Source organism: Mauremys reevesii, linkage group 14, assembly GCF_016161935.1.
Source record: "Mauremys reevesii isolate NIE-2019 linkage group 14, ASM1616193v1, whole genome shotgun sequence".
NCBI lineage: Eukaryota > Metazoa > Chordata > Testudines > Geoemydidae > Mauremys > Mauremys reevesii.
The window spans coordinates 40,058,118-40,080,509 of record NC_052636.1 but is presented as its reverse complement, the minus strand read 5'-3'; positions in this window follow the sequence as shown (position 1 = coordinate 40,080,509).

Sequence of the window (22,392 nt, the reverse complement as noted above, 5' to 3'; positions counted from 1 at the left end):
GACCAACTAACAGTGGGTCTCCATTGTGCTCGGCAAAGTACAAACAGAGAACAGTAGATGGCCCATGCCCTGAAGAATTTACAATCTGAATAGACAAGACAGACACAGAATGGGGGAAGGGGTAGAACCCACTGTTAGAATAGAGATATTCAGGCCTGCCTGTAAAGTCTATAGTTTAAGAACTTAGGTGTATTTTTATCACTTAGCTACTTACAGGAGTATGAAAACAAAGAATCAAAATCACTGTGTGTATTTGTAAGGGCCTTCTCTTACTATGACAGTCTGAGGCCTTGTTCTTAGGCTAAGGCCTTTGGCTAAGCAGCACCGGCAGCCATAAGCTGGGAAGTGAAGGGTCACATCCTCACATCCCAAACCAGTCACACTGAAAAAGACGGGTTACTCACCGTTGTAACTGTTGTTCTTTGAGATGTGTTGCTCATATCCATTTCAGTTAGGTGCGCGCGCGCCGCGTGCACGCTCATCGGAAGTTTTTTACCCTAGCAACACTCGGTGGGTCGGCTGGGTGCCCCCTGGAGTGGCGCCGCTATAGCGCCGGATATATACCCCTGCCGACCCGTCCACTCCTCAGTTCCTTCTTGCCAGCTACTCTGACAATGGGGAAGGAGGGCGGGTGCGGAATGGATATGAGCAACACATCTCGAAGAACAACAGTTACAACGGTGAGTAACCGTCTTTTCTTCTTCGAGTGATTGCTCATATCCATTCCAGTTAGATGATTCCCAAGCCTTACCCAGGCGGTGGGGTCGGAGTGAGACGTCGCAGAATGCAAAACTGCTGAGCCAAAGGCTGCATCGTCTCTGGATTGTTGGACCAATGCGTAGTGTGAGGCAAAGGTGTGAATCGATGACCAGGTAGCCGCCCTACATATTTCCTGGATGGGAACATGAGCCAGGAATGCGGCAGAAGAGGCCTGCGCCCACGTAGAATGGGCAGTGAGATGGCTAGCGGGAACGTGAGCCAGTTCGTAGCACGTTCTGATGCAGGATGTTACCCAAGATGAGATCCGTTGGGAAGAGACCAGCATGCCCTTCATGCGGTCTGCCACTGCTACAAAGAGCTGAGGTGAACGCCGGAAGGGTTTTGTTCTCTCTATATAAAAGGCGAGAGCCCTACGGACATCCAAAGTATGTAGTTGTTGTTCCCGGCGCGATGAGTGCGGCTTTGGGGAAAAAACTGGGAGGAAAATGTCTTGATTGACATGAAAAGCAGACACCACCATAGGGAGGAAAGAGGGGTGGCCGCAGGTGTACCTTGTCCTTATGGAAGACGTATAAGGGGGATCAGCCGTCAAGGCACGAAGCTCTGAGACTCGCCTCGCTGAGGTGATAGCGCCGAGGTGATAGCGACCTTTCTTCCAGGAAAGGTACAGCAGGGAACAGGTGGCCATAGGCTTGAAGGAGGCCCCCATAAGCTTGGTCAACACCAGGTTTAGATCACAGGCGGGGGCTGGGTGATGGACTTGGGGGTACAACCGTTCCAGTCCCTTAAGGAACCTGGAAACCATGGGGTGAGAGAAAATTGAACAGTCACTTTCACCTGGGTGGAAGGCGGAAATAGCTGCCAGATTAACCTTTATAGAAGAGACCGCCAGGCCCTGCTCTTTGAGAGACCAGAGACAATCCAGGATAGTAGGGATGGAAACCTGTCCTGGGACCAAGTTACTCTGATCGCACCAGTGCGAGAAACGCTTCGACTTGGCGAGATAAGTCATCCTAGTGGAAGACTTCCTACTTCCCAAGAGGACCTGTTGTACCGAAGCAGAGCAGCAGAGCTCGGATTGGTTCCACCACGCAGGAGCCATGCAGTGAGATGAAGGGACTGCAGGTCTGGGTGGTGAAGCCTGCCGAAGTCCTGTGTTATGAGGTCCGGCCACAGTGGCAGGGGAATCGGATCCGCCACTGAGAGGTCGAACAACAGGGTGTCCCAGTGCTGCCTCGGCCATGCTGGAGCAATGAGGATCAGGTTGGCTCTGTCCCTGCGGAGCTTGAGAAGGACTCTGTGAACAAGGGGAAACGGTGGAAAGACATAAAATAGGTGCCTTGTCCACGGGAGGAGGAATGCGTCTGAGAGGGAGCCTGGGGAGCGTCCTTGGTAGGAGCAGAACACCTGGCATTTCCTGTTCTCTCGGGAGGCAAAGAGGTCTATGCGGGTAAAGCCCCACCTCCGGAAAACGGAATGGATGATGTCAGGACGGATCGACCATTCGTGAGACAGGAAGGATCTGCTGAGGCGATCTGCCAGAGTGTTCTGGACTCCTGGGAGAAAAGACGCTACCAAATCGATTGAGTGGGCTATGCAAAAGTCCCACAGGTGAGTGGCTTCTTGGCAAAGTAGGGAGGAGCGTGCCCCGCCCTGCTTGTTTATGTAATACATGGTCGTTGTGTTGTCTGTGAACACGGATACACAGCGGCCTTGTAGATGGACCCGAAACACCTGGCATGCTAGACGGACTGCCCTCAGCTCCTGCACGTTGATATGCAGGGTCAGCTCCTGGGGCAACCAGAGGCCTTGAGTGTGAAGGTTCCCGAGGTGGGCACCCCAACCCAGAGATGATGTGTCTGTGGTTATTGCCACCGAGGGTTGGGGAGGGTGGAACGGCATTCCTGCGCAAACTACAGTGGGGTCCAGCCACCAGGTGAGGGAGTCGAGAACGGTCCTGGGGATAGTGATCACCGAATCTATATTGTCTCTGTGTGGACGGTATAGAGAAGCAAGCCAGGTTTGGAAGCACCGAAGTCGCAGCCTCGCGTACTTGGTCACAAAGGTTCAGGACGCCATGTGACCTAATAGACCGAGGCAGGTGCGCACCGACGTTGTCGGGAAGGATTGAAAACTTCAAATGATCGAAGACATTGCCTGAAACCGTGGCAGAGGAAGGCAGGCCCTGGCCAGATTGGAGTCCAGAACTGCTCCAATAAAGTCTATTCTCTGCGTTGGAGTCAGGGTAGACTTTTCTACATTGATCATGAGGCCGAGCCTCCCAAAGAGGTCTTTGACGACACACAGGTGCTGTGATACTTGCGCCTGGGAAGTCCCTCGAATGAGCCAATCGTCGAGGTACGGGTAGACGTGTATTCGACGACAGCGGAGGGAGGCAGCTACAACGGCCATACATTTGGTGAAGACTCTTGGGGCCGTAGAAAGACCGAAGGGAAGCACCGTGAACTGGAAGTGCTGTGCGGCGGGTAAATGGAGATATGGAAATACGCGTCCTTCATATCGAGGGCGGCATACCAGTCTCCCGGATCCAGGGATGGGATGATGGTCCCCAGGGATACCAGGCGGAACTTGAGCTTTATCATGAATTTGTTGAGTTCTCGCAGGTCGAGGATTGGTCGTAGACCACCCTTTGCTTTGGGGATTAAAAAGTAGTGGGAATAGAACCCCTTGCCCCTCATGTCCTCTGGCACCTCCTCTATGGCTCCCAGATTTAGGAGCACATGGACCTCTTGTAAGAGAAATTGCTCGTGAGAGGGGACCCTGAAGAGGGACGGGTAGGGCGGGTGGGATTGGGGTGGAGAAACAAATTGGAGGTGGTATCCCGTTTCCACCGTGCGGAGGACCCAACGGTTGGAGGTCAGCTGGGACCAGGCAGGGAGGAAATGGGAGAGGCGGTTGAAGAAGGAGGGAAAAGGATCCGGCAGGGAAACTGGTGGGTCGTCCTCGGACATCCCATCAAAAGTTTTGTTTTGGGCCCGTAGGTGGTTTAGGGGGCGCTTGACTTTGGTTTCCCTGAGAGCCAGACTGTCTCCGCCGATTCCCCCTGCCACGCCGTCTGGTCGTATCCTGACGCGGCCTAGGCTGGTTATAAGGGCGGTATAGTTGGGGCCGGAAGGACCTACATTGGGTCACCGGCGTGTGCATACCCAACGAGCGCATTATGACTCGATTGTCCTTGAGGCTCTGCACCCTGGGGTTGGTTTTGTCCGAGAAAAGGCCCTGGCCCTCAAAAGGCAAATCCTGAATTGTCTGCTGCAATTCTGGGGGAAGGCCTGAAGCTTGTAGCCAGGAGATGCGTCTCATCGTTACCCCGGATGCAAGCGTTCTGGCTGCCGAGTCCGCTGCATCCAGAGAGGCCTGGAGGGAAGTTCTCGCCACTTTTTTACCTTCCTCTGATAGGGCCGTAAACTCTGCGTGGAACTCCTGGGCAAAGAGTTCTGCAAACTTCCCCACAGACACCCACGTATTAAAATTATAACGACTTAGGAGGGCCTGCTGGTTTGCTACCCTAAGTTGGAGGCCTCCAGCCGAGTAGACCTTATGGCCTAGGAGGTCCATGCGCCCAGCCTCCTTCGCCTTAGGAGCCGGTGCATGCTGGCCATGACGCTCCCGTTCGTTCGCGTATTGGACAACCAGGGAGCAGGGAGGTGGGTGGGTGTAGAGATATTCGTACCCCTTTGCGGGGACCATATATTTTCTCTCTACTCCCCTAGCTGTAGGTGTAATAGAAGCTGGGGATTGCCAAATTGTGTCTGCATTGGCTTGAATAGTGCGGAGGAACGGGAGAGCCACTCGAAGGGGCGCATCCGCCGATAATATGTCTACGACAGGGTCCTCTATTTCAGCAACCTCCTCCACTGGCAAATTCATGTTTTGTGCTACTCTCCGCAAGAGGTCTTGATGGGCCCTGAGATCAATAGGCAGAGGACCAGAGGAGGATGTTCCTGCCACTGCCTCATCAGGAGAGGAGGAGGAGGAGAGGCCCGGTACCAACGGGTCCTGAGGTGGGTCATGGACTGGTGGAGCACCATCTGCATCAGGTGGAATCTCAGGGTCTGCAGATTGAAGTGGATCCTTGTCCGTGCCTGCGGGAGGAGGATGGCTTACAGTCACTTCAGGAACCCTGTGCTCTGAGGGGCCGGAGCGTTGAGCCACAAGTGGGGCACCTTGGGCCTCGTGATATGCCCACGGAGTCCAAAAGGCCCATTGATGAGGACCTTGCTCCTGGCTTTGTGCCTCTGGATGGTGGCACGGAATATCAGATGCCCGGTCCTGGCGGTAAGAAGCACTCCCAGGCCGAGACGATATTGATGTGTGTCTCGAAGGACACGGCGGGGCCGAGAGACCCTGGTAAGGTACTGCTGTTGCTGACGTGCGGTCATGGGGCGGTACCAGTGAGCGGTACCGGTTTTGTCGGTGCTGCGAACGAAACCGGGACCTTCTACTGTGCCAGTGCCGGGAGGTCGACCGGGATCTCGAGTCCGTGTGCCGAGAGTGACTGCGGGACGCACGGTACCGAGATTGGTACCGAGAGCCGGATTGGTACCGGGAATATCTGTCCGGTGATCGACATCTTGAACATCTCCGCGAGTACGACCAGTACCGCGATGGAGAGCGGTGCCGGGACTGCGAGCGGTGCCGGGATTGGGAACGGCGGAGCGGAACGTCTCCGAGACCGAGACCTGGAAAGACGTCTCTCCGTGGACCAACAGAAGGAGGCCTTATGAGGCTGGCTTGCCGATGGATTGGATAACCCACACCGGGCGGTGCCGGGGTTGAGGCTGCATCGACTCCATCAGCATGATGAGCTCTCTTGCCATTGAGAATGTCTCCGGCGTAGAAGGGAGAGCGAGCTCGATCACAGCGTCAGCCGGGGAGCTATGTGGCACCGGACTCAACAGCCCTTGCGGTACCAGAATCGACGGTGCCGCGCTAGGAGCAGCTGCCAACTGCGGTGCCGGTGTTGACAGTGCCGCAGCCGTTACTGGGGTCTGACGGATGGACTTTGATGCTTGCTCCTTTTGCGAGGATGGGGTCGGAGCAGTACATCGTTTCCCCATCGGGGAAAGGGAGCGGTGCCGGAGAGCCGGTGCCGGCAGATGTCAGTGCCAGGAGTCCTTCTTGGTACCAGAGCGATCCGGTGCTGAAGGTGCGCACCTCACCGATGCGGTCTGTTGGGCGGTCGGTGCCGGCACCGTGGGACTAAAGGCCGATTCCATAAGGAGCTGCTTTAGTCGGAAGTCCCGCTCCTTCTTGGCTTGAACGACTTGCAAATTCGGCACTTGTATGTCAAGTGGGATTCTCCTAAACACTTTAGGCAGGAGTCATGAGGATCCCCCACCGGCATCGGCTTCTAGCACGCCGAGCAGGGTTTAAATCCCGGCGCCTTGGGCATGAGCCCACACCGGGTCGGAGGAAAGGGGGCTACTCCCCCAATCCCCGCTTAACTATATACACTAACTATGAAAAACGTACTAAAACTAACTATAACTACAAGAGCTTGAACTATATACACGATAAAGGGTAAATAACCCGAGAAGCTAGGGATGTGGAGGTCAGCAAAGCCACCCTCCACAGTTCCAACGACCGTCACGGGCGGTAAGAAGGAACTGAGGGGCGGATGGGTCGGCAGGGGTATATATCCGGTGCTATAGCGGCGCCACTCCAGGGGGCGCCCAGCCGACCCACCGAGTGTTGCTAGGCTAAAAATCTTCCGACGAGCGTGCGCAGCGAGTGCACACAGCGCGTGCACACTTACTGGAACGGATATGAGCAAGCACTCGAAGAAGAACTATATTTACCCTGAGGATATAACCCCTGCTAGGGACAATAATGAACTGAGAGACCTCTCAAGGGCTTTGTTGGGCATCCCAGATGTTTCCTTCAGGCACTTACAGATTCTGAGGTGGTTTAATGTTTCCTCACCTGTGCAGGGAGATCTCAGGATCTCTCTTTCCTCTGAACCCTGGAGGTCTGGGACGCATGGCTCTTCCCCTTGTTCCAGCTGGGAGATCACATCATGCTGGAAAACTAGAAACCCTGCTCAGATGAAAGAAAACAAAGGAATTCAGTTGATTTCACAAGACTTGGTCATAAAAAAACATTCTATTAATTTAACTTCAGTGCTTAGTGTGACCTGGTGGGCCAGGGGCAGTTCTCACTGAAAATGCCAAAGTTAGGGCAGGCTGAAAAAGGGAGAGCAGATGCTCCCAAAACTGCTGGTTAACACTGAAGTTAAACTCACCGACCAGTCACCAGCTGTGCTTCTGATCCCCCACACGGGTTATCGAGAAGCTGAAAAAAGAAATCACACGGCCCCCTTTATTCCATCCCTGTTCTCTGGCTCCTAATCAGCAGCTAGGTCCAGTACAGTGAGAGGTTATTTAAAAACTCTGCTCACATAAACAAAGTGTTCCTCTGACCCCAAAGGCTCAGCCACATCACCAGGTCAGTATAGGTTTGGATATTACCCAAAATTCCATCCTTCCAGCCAATCCTTTAGCATCTAAACTAAAGGTTTAAACGAAAGAAAGACAGAAAGAAGTTAAATGGGAAAGCAGTCAGATACATTCCAAAATTGATATATCAGGTTAGGTAATAATTGGAGATATACCAATCTCCTAGAACTGGAAGGGACCTTGAAAGGTCATTGAGTCCAGCCCCCTGCCTTCACTAGCAGGACCAATTTTTGCCCCAGATCCCTAAGTGGCCTCCTCAAGGATTGAACTCACAACCCTGGGTTTAGCAGGCCAATGCTCAAACCACTGAGCTATCCCTCCCCCCATTCTTAGCAGTATTGGTGAGTTGCTGGCTTGAAAGTCCATCTGGAACACATCCACAGATTGGATGGGTCATTCAGTCCTTTGTTCCAGAGTTCAGTTTGTAGAGAAGTTGCTCCAGAGGTAGGAAGGGGGATTGCAGATAAAATGGAGATGATGCAGCTGCCCTTTACATTCCTTTTGCCATGTGGCCTGTACTTCCTGTGTTCCAAACACAAGATTCACAGCATGTGGCATGGAAAAGCCTTGGAGTTCTCAGTAGACAGGCATACCCTGACATGTCTTGCTGACTCAATAGGTGTATCCCCTTGGTCCTTGCCATGGGCTCATTGTACAGCTGATGACCCTCAATGGGCCATCAAACAGGCTAGGCAGTGTTGATGTCAATATGTCTGGGGGTGTCACCCAGAAACACTGCACAAGTCTGGAAATAAAGAATCATAGAATCTCAGGGTTGGAAGGGACCTCAGGAGGTCATCTAGTCCAACCCCCTGCTCAAAGTAGGACCAAACCCAACTAAATCATCCCAGCCAGGGCTTTGTCAAGCCTGACCTTAAAAACCTCTAAGGAAGGAGATTCTACCACCTCCTTAGGTAACCCATTCCAGTTCCTCACCACTCTACTAGTGAAAAAGTTTTTCCTAATGTCCAACCTAAACCTCCCGCTCTGCAACTTGAGACCATTACTCCTTGTTCTGTCATCTTCTACCACTTATAACAGTCTAGATACATCCTCTTTGGAAACCCCTTTCATGTAGTTGAAAGCAGATATCAAATCCACCCTCATTCTTCTCTTCTGCAGACTAAACAATCCCAGTTCCCTCAGCCTCTCCTCATAAGTCATGTGCTCCAGCCCCCTAATCATTTTTGTTGCCCCCCACTGGACTCTCTCCAATTTATCCACATCCTTCTTGTAGTGTGGGGCCCAAAACTGGACACAGTACTCCAAATGAGGCCTCACCAGTGCTGAGTAAAGGGGAATGATCACGTCCCTCGATCTGCTGGAAATGCCCCTACTTATACAATCCAAAATGCCATTAGCCTTCTTGGCAACAAGGGCACACTGTTGACTCATATTCAGCTTTTCGTCCACCGTAACCCCTAGGTCGTTTTCTGCAGAACTGCTGCCCAGCCATTCGGTATAGATATAGTTATAGATATACCCTACATATCTATAACTCACAATACAAAGGTGATACAAACATAGAAACAATATTATCATACTTGGCAAATCATAACATTTTCATGACACCTTACATGGCATATCTAGCATGATTCATTGCAATTTTATCAGATTATATTATTATTTTATTATTAATACCAAAGTGTCTCACAATTCCATACAGTGTCACACTTGGTAAACCAGTGAATTCCCAGGACCAGTACCCCAGGTCCTTGAAGATGCTGAACACTATGCTTATGAGGGATTGAAATACCCACATATCTGCTGGGAACACACACACAGACACTGTGTCAGTCTATACCCCTGTGTTCACTCTTCTAGAAAATTATGATCAATTTTGTACGCAGTATGGCTTGTGAGGTATCATTTGAAAACGCATAATCTTCTGAATATTATCCTCCTGTTAAAATGTGTAGTAACACTGTATGTAAAGTTATGAGATTTTACTGTATGATATTACTGAAAAGTTACAATTCTGGGGAACACCCACAGAGCAGTTCCTCAGAGACCGCAAGGCAAACAGCTGGTCAAACAGCCATTCTCCTGCAGGGGGAAGGTGTGAAGAAGACATTTACATTCCATCACAGGGACCTCTTGAAGCTGTTGTGGAAAACAACCACATGATTGATTTTGAATCAGCTTAGCCTGAGGCTCTTTTCTTGGTTAAAAGTGCACAGGGAGCAACAGCTATTGGAATACTGTCCCCCTGAGCTAAAAATCACACAAGCCTTTTAAAGCTTAAAACCCCAAACAATGACACATACGTTGCACATTAATTTCCTTACTTGGAATATATTGCAAAATATGATGCAGGTCAAAAGCAAGCTGAACAATCAGTTTTCCATATTCGGCCTTTCCTGTTATTGTTATTACACCTGGTGATATGGGAGCAAGACTCTGCATGTCTCAAGAAATGTCACTACCAACCTAGGCCATTTTCACATGCTGGGGCGCAATCAAGATCAGTGAGTTGTGTCATCTGTAACCCTGGGTGAGATTCAGTGTTCTGCTGCTGGAGATCCCCTGTCTGGATACCCCCAGCCAGCATTCAAGGACGCACCAAGTGTCTGTGTGAAAAGTAACCCTGGACCAGCAGCTCTGACTCCAGCCGCCTGCTTGTTACATCCCAAGCACTTTCTGGTTTGGGTAGAGAAGGCTCAGGGTTTGAGAGAAAGCCGGGGGAAGCTTCTGTTCATTACGCTGGACCTAACCCCCAGTTTTACTTGAGTAAAGAGGAGCTATTTGACACTGTGCGATACGGCTCCTGTGCTCTGTTCCCAAAGTGTTCGGCAGCAGGGGAGGGTCTCTGGTAGTGTGTGTGTGTCACTGGCATATTGGGGTGATGCTGAAACAGGACAGAGTAGAGGTGGCATTGTGGGGCTGGCGTGAACCTTAACTCTTCATTTCCCTTCCAAGAACGGAGGACAGGAACCCTTACCCAGCGAGGTCACCGTCTCATAGTTCTCCTGCATGACATCCCAGTAGAGGGCTCTCTGAGTGGGGTCCAGCAGAGTGTACTCTTCCTTGGTGAAATGCACAGCCTTTGACCTCCTTGAAGGTCACCGGCCCCTGAAAGAGCAAGAGTCCAACACTTAGCACCTGCTGCCCCACTCACAGCCCCACTATTTGTGGCAGAGAGGAGCCAATCAAATGGAAGCTCTGGGTGGATCGCAGTCAACAGAGTCCCAGCCTGACCCCACTCAGGGTATCCAGCAAATACCAGGGTGAGGGGACGAAGCGAGAGCCCCTTGTCTCTCCCAGCAGATCCATCACACACCTACTGGCCATCGACTGATACAGGAGATGGAGCCCCTAGCAGGGTCCAGGAAGAGCTCCCTGGTAGGAAGCCCAATAGCCTCCTCATTGTGAGGAGCGGGATATGAAGGGAGAGGCAGCTCCAATAAGCCTGACTCATGGGTGCCCCCTTCATATCTCACAGCAGCCGCTGGCTAGTGAGCTCAGGCTCCAGCACTGGGAGTCTGGTCAGTTTGACTAGCTCCATGTAGGTGGGCTATTTTCTTTCTTCACAAATTAGGGCATTTCCACCTCCCAACCTCCTGGGTCTGTTCCTAGAATCTAGGCCACTTATTAAATAACTTCCAGCAGGTTTGCCACACCCTGGCCTCCTCATTTCCCCACGCTGTGAATTTCCTGCCCCGCTCCAACCTCCAGACCAGACTGTGCAAACCTTCCCATCTCCGGTGTATTTGCTCTCCCTCTCCTCCAGCAGGAACCCACCAGCAACCCCCCGATAATCTCTACCTGAGTTGGCTCCACTGCAGCCATTTCTCTTCGCTGTCCCACGCCAGGCTGGGATGAGCTGGAGCAAAACATGGACGCCATTCTGCAGCCTGTCTGGGGGAGAAGGGCAGTTGTAGGCGTTTCAGAACCGGTTTTAGTTAATTTCACATCAGAATTCCCCCAGGCCCCTTCCCTGCAGACAGACACCCTAGATTCTGCCATGCTGGGAAATGCTCAATCTGTTTATTACAATGTAGATATGGCCCCTCCTGCCAGGCTAAGCCCACAGAGACATTTTTAACCTCCCTTCTCCCTCCCCTCACCCCCTAACAAAGTCTCTGAACACAAGGCTAGAAAAGAGCAGAACCAAAGGAGTCACTGTGGGGGATTCCCTCAGACACTGACCCCACGGCAGCCACACCCCAGCAGGGGGAATATGGAGTCAGGAACTGGCGTTTCCTCTCTCTCTGATCCTTGTTTTGTTCACTGGAAAGTGGTTCTGCCCAGGGATGCAGCAATACATGTGTCTGGGTGGACTAGAGAGCTGGAAATCTCTCCCCCAACTCATTTCTCCCACTGCCCCTTTCAGTCTCTCCTTCCCCGTCCTCTCTCCCTGCCCCTCTGGCTGGGACAGTCCCATTCCTGGGGGCTTTGCTCTCCCAGGGCTGGATTTTCTCCTGGCAATTGCTACTGGGAGGAGAAATAGGGAGGGGCTGTTTGTGCAGAGTCACTTTCTTGCCAGACCCGAAGACTTTCCCTGAGGTCTTTCAGTTACCTGGAGACTCTGGCTCAGAATTTAGTATTAACAGGGCCCAGGGCTGCCCTAGGGGGCTAGGACCAGCTGGAGAAAGTCATCCCCTGGGCCGGGCAGAGAAGCAACTTTAATTCAGGTCACTTCCCAGCACAGAACCCCACTGGGGGAGCAGCAGCTACTAAGCCTGGTCTCCCAGATCACAATGGAGGCTGCAGCATCTGACCCAGGAAGCTGAACCCCAATATCCTGAGCAGAGAGGGACAGAGCGTTTGAGCAGCTTCCTCCTTTAGCTCTCTGGGGAGAGCAGCTAATGAGAGCCCTCCTCACAGGGAGAATTGCTAATCTCATTAGCCCCACTGTCGATCCGGAGTCACTCCTTGTCTTTCCATACAGTGACTCTGGATTAACAATGGTCTCAATGAAACCAGAGTTCAGAAAGAATGAGTCCAGAATGCTGTGGAAGAGACCATTGTGCGGCAGTGCTGACCCCCTTCCCACCTCCTCACCCCCAGATCCAGGACAAGGACTGGACAATCTAGGAGAATGGAACTGGAATTTCCTGCAGTTTTCAAGAGGGGAGAAGAGCAAAAATCTGTGATTTCACCTCACAGTGTCTGATAAGTGGCTAGAAAGTTATCACGGTGACTGGGCCTGGTCGGGGAATGTCGGGCAGTGCTTGGAGCCAGGATTCTGGCATAAGCTAATCATGGAGAAGCAGCAAGGTCAGGAGCAGCACCCAGAGCCCCAGACCCCCTGATATTCCCTGGGACCCAGCCCCAGAGTCCCTGGCCAGGAGCTCAGATACCCCTCAGAGCCCCACCGGCCAGACAACCCCCACCAGACCTTAATTGCCAGGTTGGGAATCCGAAAAGGTTCCCCCCACCAAGAGTCCCCAACAGCCAGAGAGCCCCCAAAAGGGACCCCACTGGGGACTCAGTCGCTCACGGCCTGCCTAGGATCCCCCCCCCGGCCGCCCGCAGGATCTGCCCTGCCCTTTGCCTGGCACCCCCGCCCCCCGGCGGGATCCCCTGGTGCTTTACAGGGGCACCCCCTGGCCTAGCGCCGGGGATTCTCCCACACACACTCTGTGCACTGGGCACGGCAGCGATCCCAGGAGTCTGCGGGGGAAGCCCAGACAGAGCCCCTGGCACAGCACCAGGCTCCCTCTAACCCCCTGTCCCGCCTCCCCAAGAGACGCCCACCCCGGCTGTTCTGCAGCCATCAGGCCCCCAGCGATACCCACCTCCAGGACCCACAGCCTCAGGGCTGGGCACATCCCCCCCACCCCCTGACACCCCAAATCTCCAGACCCCACCAACCTCACTAGGGTACCCCTGCCCAGCCACCCAGAGGCCTCCCCACCACAATCCCCTTCAGCTGCTATCTCCCCCCACAGCCCCACCCCCACCCCCACCCCACAACACTGTTACCTCACAGTGCCTGAGAAGTGGATAGAAAGTGACCACCGCCCCCTGCTGGCCAGTCACACAGGCAGAGGGAGCCCTGGGGGATGTCTCTGGAACTGGAGTATGGAAGGCCTGGAGGGACAAACTAGGTAAGAAATGTCCATGCCAGTCACTAGCAAATAATGGCCACCCTGGATCCACCCCAGAGGTCACTGCATCTTAGCACTGCGGGAAGCAACCCCTCACAGTGGCCATTTGCCATGGGGCTTGGGATACTTCTGGACCCACACTGCACTCAGAGTGACCTCCTCATCCCGTGCCAGCTGGAGAAAAGAAAAGGGTCCAGCCAACTATCCCGTTACCAGCTGGGAACCACTGATCCCCAAACAGGGGGAGGCCTCTGGCTTTGATGTATATTAAATATCTGGCTGGTCTCTTTTTTCAGCAAACATTTTAACAGAGGTAAAGGAGGGACTAAATGATCACAAAGGAGTCGGGAAAGATGATCTCTGGGCAATTTAACCCCCTACAACATCCAGGATGGAGAAGAACTCAGGGCAAAGGTTCCCTCGAAGGAAGAAGTTGCTGGGATTTAGAAACACGGGGAACAGCCCCAAACCCGAGAGGATTTTTAACTGATATTTGATAATGACACAGAAAGAGGCAAAACCTGAGCTTTGAGAGCAACGTTCAGAAATGAAAGAGAAAGGGTGGAAATCTGAGAGATTTTGGATCCATTTTGCAAATTAGAGAGAGGAAAGTGGAAAATCAGAGGGATTTTATATCAGTTGTTGATAGGAGGCAAAATCTGAGTGTTTCACATCAATATTTGATAAATGAATAAAGAGGAAATGGGCAACATTTGCAAACATTTTATATCCAGGTTCAAGAATCTGAGAAAAGGTGTAAATCTGAGATTTTCTTGGTATTTTATAATTAGAGAGACGGGGAAATCTCAGGGCATATTCAATTAGAAATAGACAACTAGAGAGAAGTGAGGCAAACGTTTAGGGTATTTTATATGAATCTTTGAGATTTGCACAGAAAATGTGTCACAAACTGCGTATTTGATAACATGAGAGAAAAACACCAAGATCTGAGGGGATTTTATATTGCTGTTAACGAACTAGTGGAAAAGGGGGACTGTTGGACTGGATTTTATATGACTGTCCAATACATAAATACAAAGTGATGGTTCCCCCACCCCCACCATTCCCATGGGCAGCAGGGAGCCCTGTGAGGAGCTGATTAAAAGGGAGGGGGAGCTGAAAGGTCCCTGGATAAAGGAAGGGGGCAGCAGTGGGGGATGGGTGGGTGACTGGCAACTGATGGTTGGGGGCAACTGTGTTGGTAGTTAGGGGGCAACAACTGGGATTGGGAAACGGGGTCTGGGCAGTCCCCACAGGGGACACGTGTGCCTCCCTTCCAGTGATGAGCTTCTAAAATCTTAACAACCGGTTCCCTATAAAAAGTTCTGATTTAAGAGATGTGCCACAGTATGGATTTTTTGTACCAACAGGGTTACCATACGTCCGTATTTTCCCGGGAGGAATTTTTAAAATTTACCACCCAGACAGCGATTTAAGAACCTAAAAGCCTGACATCTCTGGGAAAATAGAGCTGTATGTTAACCCGACCTACAGATCTTTTTTACAAAGCTGGGCCTGAACTAGAACTGAGCTCCATTTCCCATGTGTGGGTCCCCGCCATTCCCTGGGGTGTGCTAGGGTGACCAGATGTCCCAACTTTATTGGGACAGTCTCAATTTTGGGGTCTTTTTCTTATATAGGACCCTATTACCCCTCATCCTCTGTCCTGATTTTTCACACTCGCTGTCTGGTCACCCTCGGGTGGGCACAGGTGGGGTCCCAGCTGCTCCCTGCCCCCCTCATTGAAGCAGGTGTGCAGGGTTAGTGCCCTGGGAACTGCAGGGCACCAGTGGACATGGGGCTGGCTGCAGACAGGGGCGTGGGGCAGGGCTAGCTGGAGGCAGGGAGTGTGACATGGGCTGGCTGCAACAGGAGCTGGCTGTGGGCAGGTGGTGCAGACAGGCTGTGGCGGGGAAAGGGGCTGTGGCAGGGGTCGGGGGGGTGGCATGGGCTGCGGGCAGGGACTGTGGCAGGAGGGAAGGGGGTGGCAGGGGCTGTGGCAGGACGGATGGCAGGGGCTGGCTCTGGCAGGGGTGCAGACAGGGGCTGGCTGGAGGCGGGGTGGCAGAGGCTGCGGGTGGGGAGGGTGGCAGGGGCAGCTGTCGGCAGGAGGAGCGGGGGTGCAGACACTCACACAGGGGAGCAGCTGGGAGCAGGAGGTGGCTGTAGGCAGTGGCTGGCTGCAGGCAGGGGGTGCAATGGGGGGTGGCAGGGCAGGGGGTGCAGACAGGGGCTGGGGGCAGGGCAGGGGGTGCAATGGGGGGGCAGGGCAGGGGGTGCAGACAGGGGCTGCAGGCAGGGGTGCAATGGGGGTGGCAGGGCAGGGGTGCATACAGGGGCAGGGAGTGCAATGGGGGCAGGGCAGGGGTGCAATGGGGCAGGGCAAGGGGTGCAGACAGGGGCTGGCTGCCGGCAGCGGTGCAGACAAGGGCTGGGGCAGGGAGGATGGCGGGGCAGGGGTACAGATGAGCTGGGGCAGGGCAGGGGTGCAGACAGGGGCTGGGGGTGCAATGGGGTGGCAGGGCAGGGGTGCAGACAGGGGCTGGCTGTGGGCAGGGGTGGCAGGACAGGGGTGCAGACAGTGGCTGGCTGGGGACAGGGGTGCAATGGGGGGTGGCTGGGGGCAGGGGTTGCAATGGAGGGTGGCAGTGCAGGGGTGCAGACAGGGGCTGGGGGCAGGGTAGGGGTGCAATGGGGGCAGGGCAGGGGTGCAATGGGGGTGGCAGGGCAGGGGTGCAGACAGGGGCTGGGGGCAGGGTAGGGGTGCAATGGGGGTGGCAGGGCAGGGGTGCAATGGGGGTGGCAGGGCAGGGGGCAGACGGGGCTGGGGAGGGTGGCAGGGGCTGGCTGCGGCGGGGGGTGCAATGGGGGTGGAAGGGCAGAGCCCATCCAAGCGACCCGGCTCCAGCTCCCCCTGCCCCATGCCCTGCCCTGGCAGAGACCCGGCACCTCCTAGAATATCAGGGCTGGAAGGGACCTCAGGAGGTGTCTAGCCCAACCCCCTGCTCAAAGCAGGGCCAATCCCCAACTAAATCCCCAAATGGCCCCCGCAAGGAGTCAGCTCCCAGCCCTGGGTTTAGCAGGCCAGTGCTCCAACCACTGAGCCATCCCACCCCCACGCCAGGGGCAGCCATGGGCTGGGGAATGACTCAGGGCAACAATTTCCCACCTACACAAGGACAAATCGCGGCAGACGCTGCTCCCAATGCTACACTCAGTTTTTCAGAAATGAGTTGACTTTATGGCCAGATGAGACCATTAGAGCATCTAATCTGACCCCCTGCATATCACAGGCCTCCTGTAGGAAATCATAGCTACTTTGGGGGCAAACACATTCCAGAAAGGCATCTAGTCTTCATGAAATGACATCAGGAGATGGAGAATCCATCACTTTCCTTGGTAACTTGTTCCTGTGGTGAATCATCCTCGCTGTTGAATATTTGTGCCTTAGTTGTAATATGAATTTGTCTCTTTTCATCTTCCAGCCATTGGGTCTTGTTATGCCTTTCTCTGCTTGATTAAAGAGCCCTTTAATACCCAGTCCTTTCTCTCCATTAAGGCACTTCAATGAAGTCACCTTTCAATCTTCTTTTGATAAGCTAAACAGGTTGAGCTCTTTCAAATGCTCACTAGAAGGCATTTTTCTCCAGCCCTCAGAACATCTGGTGGCTCTTTGCTGCCCCAGCTCCAATTTCATTGATGCCGTGTCACCTCCTGTGACATTATTGACATAATCTGTAACTGTATAGATCACCATTGCGACCACTGTTCTATATTCGCAGCCAATATTGTAGAAAGGCTCTTGTGTAAGGGGTCTATGGAGAGGTTCTGATTGGCTGATTATAGTTATGCTTTCTCTGACTGTGTATCATTTTTGTAGTTGATGTTATGAATATTGGTTCTATGCTGCCCATATTTCAAACTTGTGCTCTGCTTCCAGGGAACACCCCAACCAGACAAGTTGGTGTCAGTTCTGCCTAGCCTGCTTGATGGCCCATTACGGACCATCAGCTCTACAATCGACCCACTGAGAGAAGGCAGATACACCTTGTGACTCAGCAAGCTATGCAAGGACCTGCCTATGGACAGAACTCTAAGGTTTTTCTATGCCATGTGCTTAGGGAGATGTATTTTCCATGCCCTGGTTCCTCGCTGACCCAGAGAGAACAAAGGAACACGAGAACAAAAACCTTCCCCCACAGATGTGAAAGTATTTTCTTCCCTTCTTGGTCCTTTTGGTCATGTGCCAACCAGGTTATCTGAGCTTTTTAACCCATTACAGGGTATTTTATGCTACCTGTAGCTATATGTTTATGACACCCTGTAAATAGCAATCTGCAGAATCTCATTCTGAGAAAGGGCAGGGTGAAGGGAAGTGGCTTCAGCAGATTTACTGAGCATGCTCAGTTCACGTGAGCCTGCTCATTGCACCATAAGTAGCAAATTCCTACACACAGCAGTTTCTCACACTGCACCTGAGGTAGCATGAGGCAGGAGCTCCATCGCTGTCCAGACCCCACCCAAGAGCAGATCCCCAGGGGCTGTGAGACCCTCAGCTTCTGGGACCTGTGTGTGGAGTCTCTCTTCTGCCCACCCAGGGCTGCCCCTGGGGGCCCTCTGGCCCCTGGTGCCTGCGGCCCCTGGCCAGGGGCAGCAGATCCTGGGATTGGGTCCAGCTGGAGAAAGTCCCCACCTCAGTTCAGCCCCTGCTCCCAGCGCACACTGGAGGCAGCAGCAGTGACTCGTACCTTACAAAGTCCGGCCACCAGGAGCTGCCCCACGGCTCTTTTCCTTGTTTTTCCTGCTTCCTTCCTACCAGCCCCCCACTGCTCCGGCCCCTTACTGGCTCCTTCAAGCCCAACCCAGGCTGCAGCTGCCGCACTCACCGGGCCAGGGACTGTCTGAGGTGGGAACTAGCCCCATCTCTGCTCCTCCTCCTGCCCCTGTGTGTCCCAGAGCCACTGCAGGGACCGACCTGCACCCAGGCTCTCGCTCCTATTAGCGCTCACAGGGGCCAATCCAGCTACGGGAGTGAGCGCCCCTGGGAGCAGGGAAGTGACCAAGTCTCCCTGCCAGAGGGTGGGGGAGGAGGAAGAAAGGGAAAGAGGAGAGATTGAAAGGGGATAAGGAGAAATAAGTGAGGAAAGCAGCACCCAGCTCTTTTCTGCTGCATCACCCCTGAATAGATTGCTCCTGAGCTCTGGGTAAATATCCCCCAGTGTCCAGGGTCTCCCAGATCCCCCTGCTCCCAAGGCAATGCACATAGGGATCTCCTTCCTGCCAGGCGTGATTACAAGTAGGTGTAGGTGTCACCCTTATGCCATGATTGGAGAAAGACAGCAAAGCTTGGGAACACGCGTCTGTATTTCCAGTCCAGTGTGACAATCTCGGCTCCAGGAAGGGTTTGTTCTCTGCTCCGGCTGGATGGGCACCGAATGGGGCAGCAACAGGATTGTGTCAGTTTTTGTTGCTCCACGTTCCTTAACTTAGAACAGTGTGAAATGAAGAAAATGGAGATTGAATTAAAGGGAAATATACAAAGTAAAGTTCCAGCCCCTGTTGCTTATTGAAAGAAATGACTCAATTTCCCAGTTACAGGTTTTATTAACATGAACAAATAATCCCAAGAGTGCACGTCACTGAGGCTAAATGACTATAGACACCACTCAGCTAAGGGTTAAACAACACAGTGATAAAGTTCAGGTCAAATCAGTAAATCAATGAGTTAACAAGGATATTGTGCTGGAATCAAGTCGTCAATTTAGTCCAACCATCAGATTAATACAGCAGAAAAACCAACCCCTATAAATCCTGAAAGAGGAACCCAAGAAGGCAGGTGCACATTTAGTGATGCCGAAACCCCAATCAGAGATTTTGACCCAGGCCTTGCAACCCAGATTTACCCAGCTGAATATTTCAATACCGAAACCAAATCATTGCTGACATTTAACCCACAACCTCAACGCTAATTGGTTTTCTCCTTAGATTTCACCATTATGTAGCTAATACTTCTCTTCACCCTCTCGCCCCAAAATACATACAGACCTTAAGAGACACATTAGTAAACGAATTCAAACAGCTCTCGCTGAACAATACATATCTGACCGCTCAATTCCTTGCAATGCTTGTACAGGTGAGGAGCATGCATTCTGTCATTTCATAGGGCAGGGTTTTAAGGCTATTAAGATTTGGGGAACTATTCTTCCTAGCATCTTCCCATTGTAGATTTCAGAGGTGTTCACACCCTCACCGAGCCGCACTGTTACACCCCAATCGAATAGAAAGACTGGGAGTTCTCCAACTTCATAAAAAGAAAGACAAAAAATAGAAAAAGGAACAAAATGTTTCTAAGATAATAAGGGGTTGGATCTCTGCACCTCTCGGGCTTTGGATTCACCTGGAGTAGGAACTGTAGCTGCAGTTTAGCAACCAGGTACTGGCATAGATTTCCTTTCTCTCAAGTTCAGGGCGTGACCTATGTCTCATTCTCTCTGTCTCCCATTGGGTGATGGGACCGTGAGTGAGAATGAGGAAGGGAAACCCCAGCAGGAAGATGCTGAGGAATTAGAACCACCTGTGCTCTATTTTCACAGACTTTGGACTCAGCATTCAAGTATCCTGCAGTCTGAACTTCACATCTGATACATTCCCTCATTGGCTACCATTGTTTGGCCAGCAGGGAAGTGCTCCTTGTCAACAAGGCAGTCAGATTGGGACCCGTAGGCATCCAATGTCTCTGAAGGAATCAGCTGTTTCTCTCTGTGCTTCATCTAACTTTGGAGCCAGATGGTAAAAGACAGTTGTGCCCAGTTTAATCATGGCGTCCTTTAGGAATGTGATCAATGCAACTTAACTAGGGAGCAGGATTCTAAAAACACCATAGCTTCCATCTCTGGGGTGAAAATCAACCAGCACTACCTGCAATTTCTACCTGAGTTCTTGTCAAATCTTTGACCTTACTTGGAGTAATTTTACACTTCTCTGGCGTAGAATTCTTCACTAACCGCACAACAGATCAGTAGCGACAGTGAGGTACAACTGCCCCATTCAGCAGGAGAATGGACTAGATACCTCCTGAGGTCCCTTCCAACCCTGATATTCTATAGTTCTATGACATACACTCCTACGACTCAATAGAAAAGATCATAGGACTGACCCCAAAGAAGGGTGAGCTGGAAAAGGCAGAAGCAGGCAACTCATCTGGGGGAGCTGAGCTACTACGGTGAAGGTGGTGCAAAGATCACTATGTGGGAATTAGCAAATGTGACTTAAAAAAAAAAATCTTTGCTCAGCCCTAGTCAAGGCATTTATTACAGTTCTCTCTTACGTGGATTTTCTGATGCCTGATAAGGTGTGAGCTCCAATTGAAGCTTTTCCCACACTCAGAGCACGTGTAGGGCTTCTCTCCTGTGTGGATTCTACAATGTGTGATAAGGTGGGAGCGCTGACTGAAGCTTTTCCCACACTCAGAGCATCCATAAGGTTTCTCACCTGTGTGGATTCTCCTGTGTGTGATAAGGTGTGAGCTCCAATTGAAGCGTTTCCCGCACTCGGAGCATGTATAGAGCAGCTCCCCTGTGTGGATTCTCTGATGTGATATGAGGGCTGAACTATCAGTGAAGCGTTTCCCGCACTCAAAGCATGTGTAGGGCGTCTCTCCTGTGTGGATTCTAAGATGTGTGATAAGGTGTGAGCGCCGACTAAAGCTTTTCCCACACTCAGAGCACGTGTAGGGTCTCTCTCCTGTGTGAATTCGCTGATGTGAGATGAGGGTTGAACTATCAATGAAGTGTTTCCCACACTCAGAACATCCATAAGGTTTCTCACCTGTGTGGATTCTCCGATGTGTGATAAGGGCAGAGCTTTGATTGAAACATTTCCCGCACTCAGAGCACATGTAGGGTTTCTCTCCAGTGTGGGTTCTCCAGTGTGTGATAAGGGTAGAGCTCTGACTGAAGCTTTTCCCGCACTCGGAGCACATGTAGGGTCTCTCTCCTCTGTGTATTCTCTGATGAGTGACAAGGTCTGAGCTCCCATTGAAGCTTTTCCCACACTCATAGCATGTGTAGCCTGTCTCTTCCAAGTTGATTCTCTCGTGTGGAATAAGGTCTGAGAGGCTACTTAAGTTTTCTTCTGACCTCTGCTGAGTGTCACAGGCTGTTTCTTTTTCTGGGAGTGCACAACTCCCGGAAATATTCCCTTTGGATCTTCCTGACAACGTTCCATGAGGTTCTACTTGCTCAGCATCTTCCTGCTGGGGTTTCTGCTCCTCATTCTCACTCACCAGCCCATCACCTGATGGGAGACAGAGAGAATCCAGACATAGGTCACTCCCTGCACCGGAGAGAAAGGAAATGTCAGAGAGAGGAATGGAAAAAGGGATGAACAAACCAAAATATGTGTGGGAAAGATCAAACCGACCAGGAGCTGGTTTTCCCCAAACCCTTCCCCAGAGGAGAGAGGAAGGGATCAGCTTTAGTCCGCATCTCACCAGAACACTCCGGGGAAAGCTACATTGGGCAGTGACCTGCTGCCACTTGTCAGAGTATAGGTGGGAAGCCATGAGTCACATCTGCCTAATGATTCCACATCTGCAGGGAACAATCCTGAACTTGGAGAGCTCACAGGGTCTTTGTAGGGCATCCCAAATGTTTCCTGAATTCACAGACAGTTTTTGAGTTGATTTAACCAATTTCCTACCTGTGAAGGCAGCTCTCGGGAGCACTTCTTTCTCAGAGCCCTGGAGATCTGGGACCCACGGCTCTTCCCCTTGTTCCAGCTGCGAGATCACATCAGGTTTGGAATCTGGAAGCCCTACTCCAGGCAAAGAAAACAAGGAAGGTCAGTGGAATTTGTGGGATACTTGTCACAAAGAATATTCCATGGTTTTACCCCCAGCTCATTTTTAAGCAGTAACATCACAAGGCCAGCTTCCTTGGCTCAAAGTGGCAGGAGAGTTGTTAATCATATGCATTACCTTCGTGCCTAAGAACAAACTAACAGTGGGTCCCCATTGTGCTAGGCAAAGTACAAACAGAGAATAGTAGATGGCCCATGCCCTGAAGAATTTACAATCTAAATAGACCAGACAGACACAGAATGGGGGAAGGGGTAGAACCCACTGTTAGAATAGAGATATT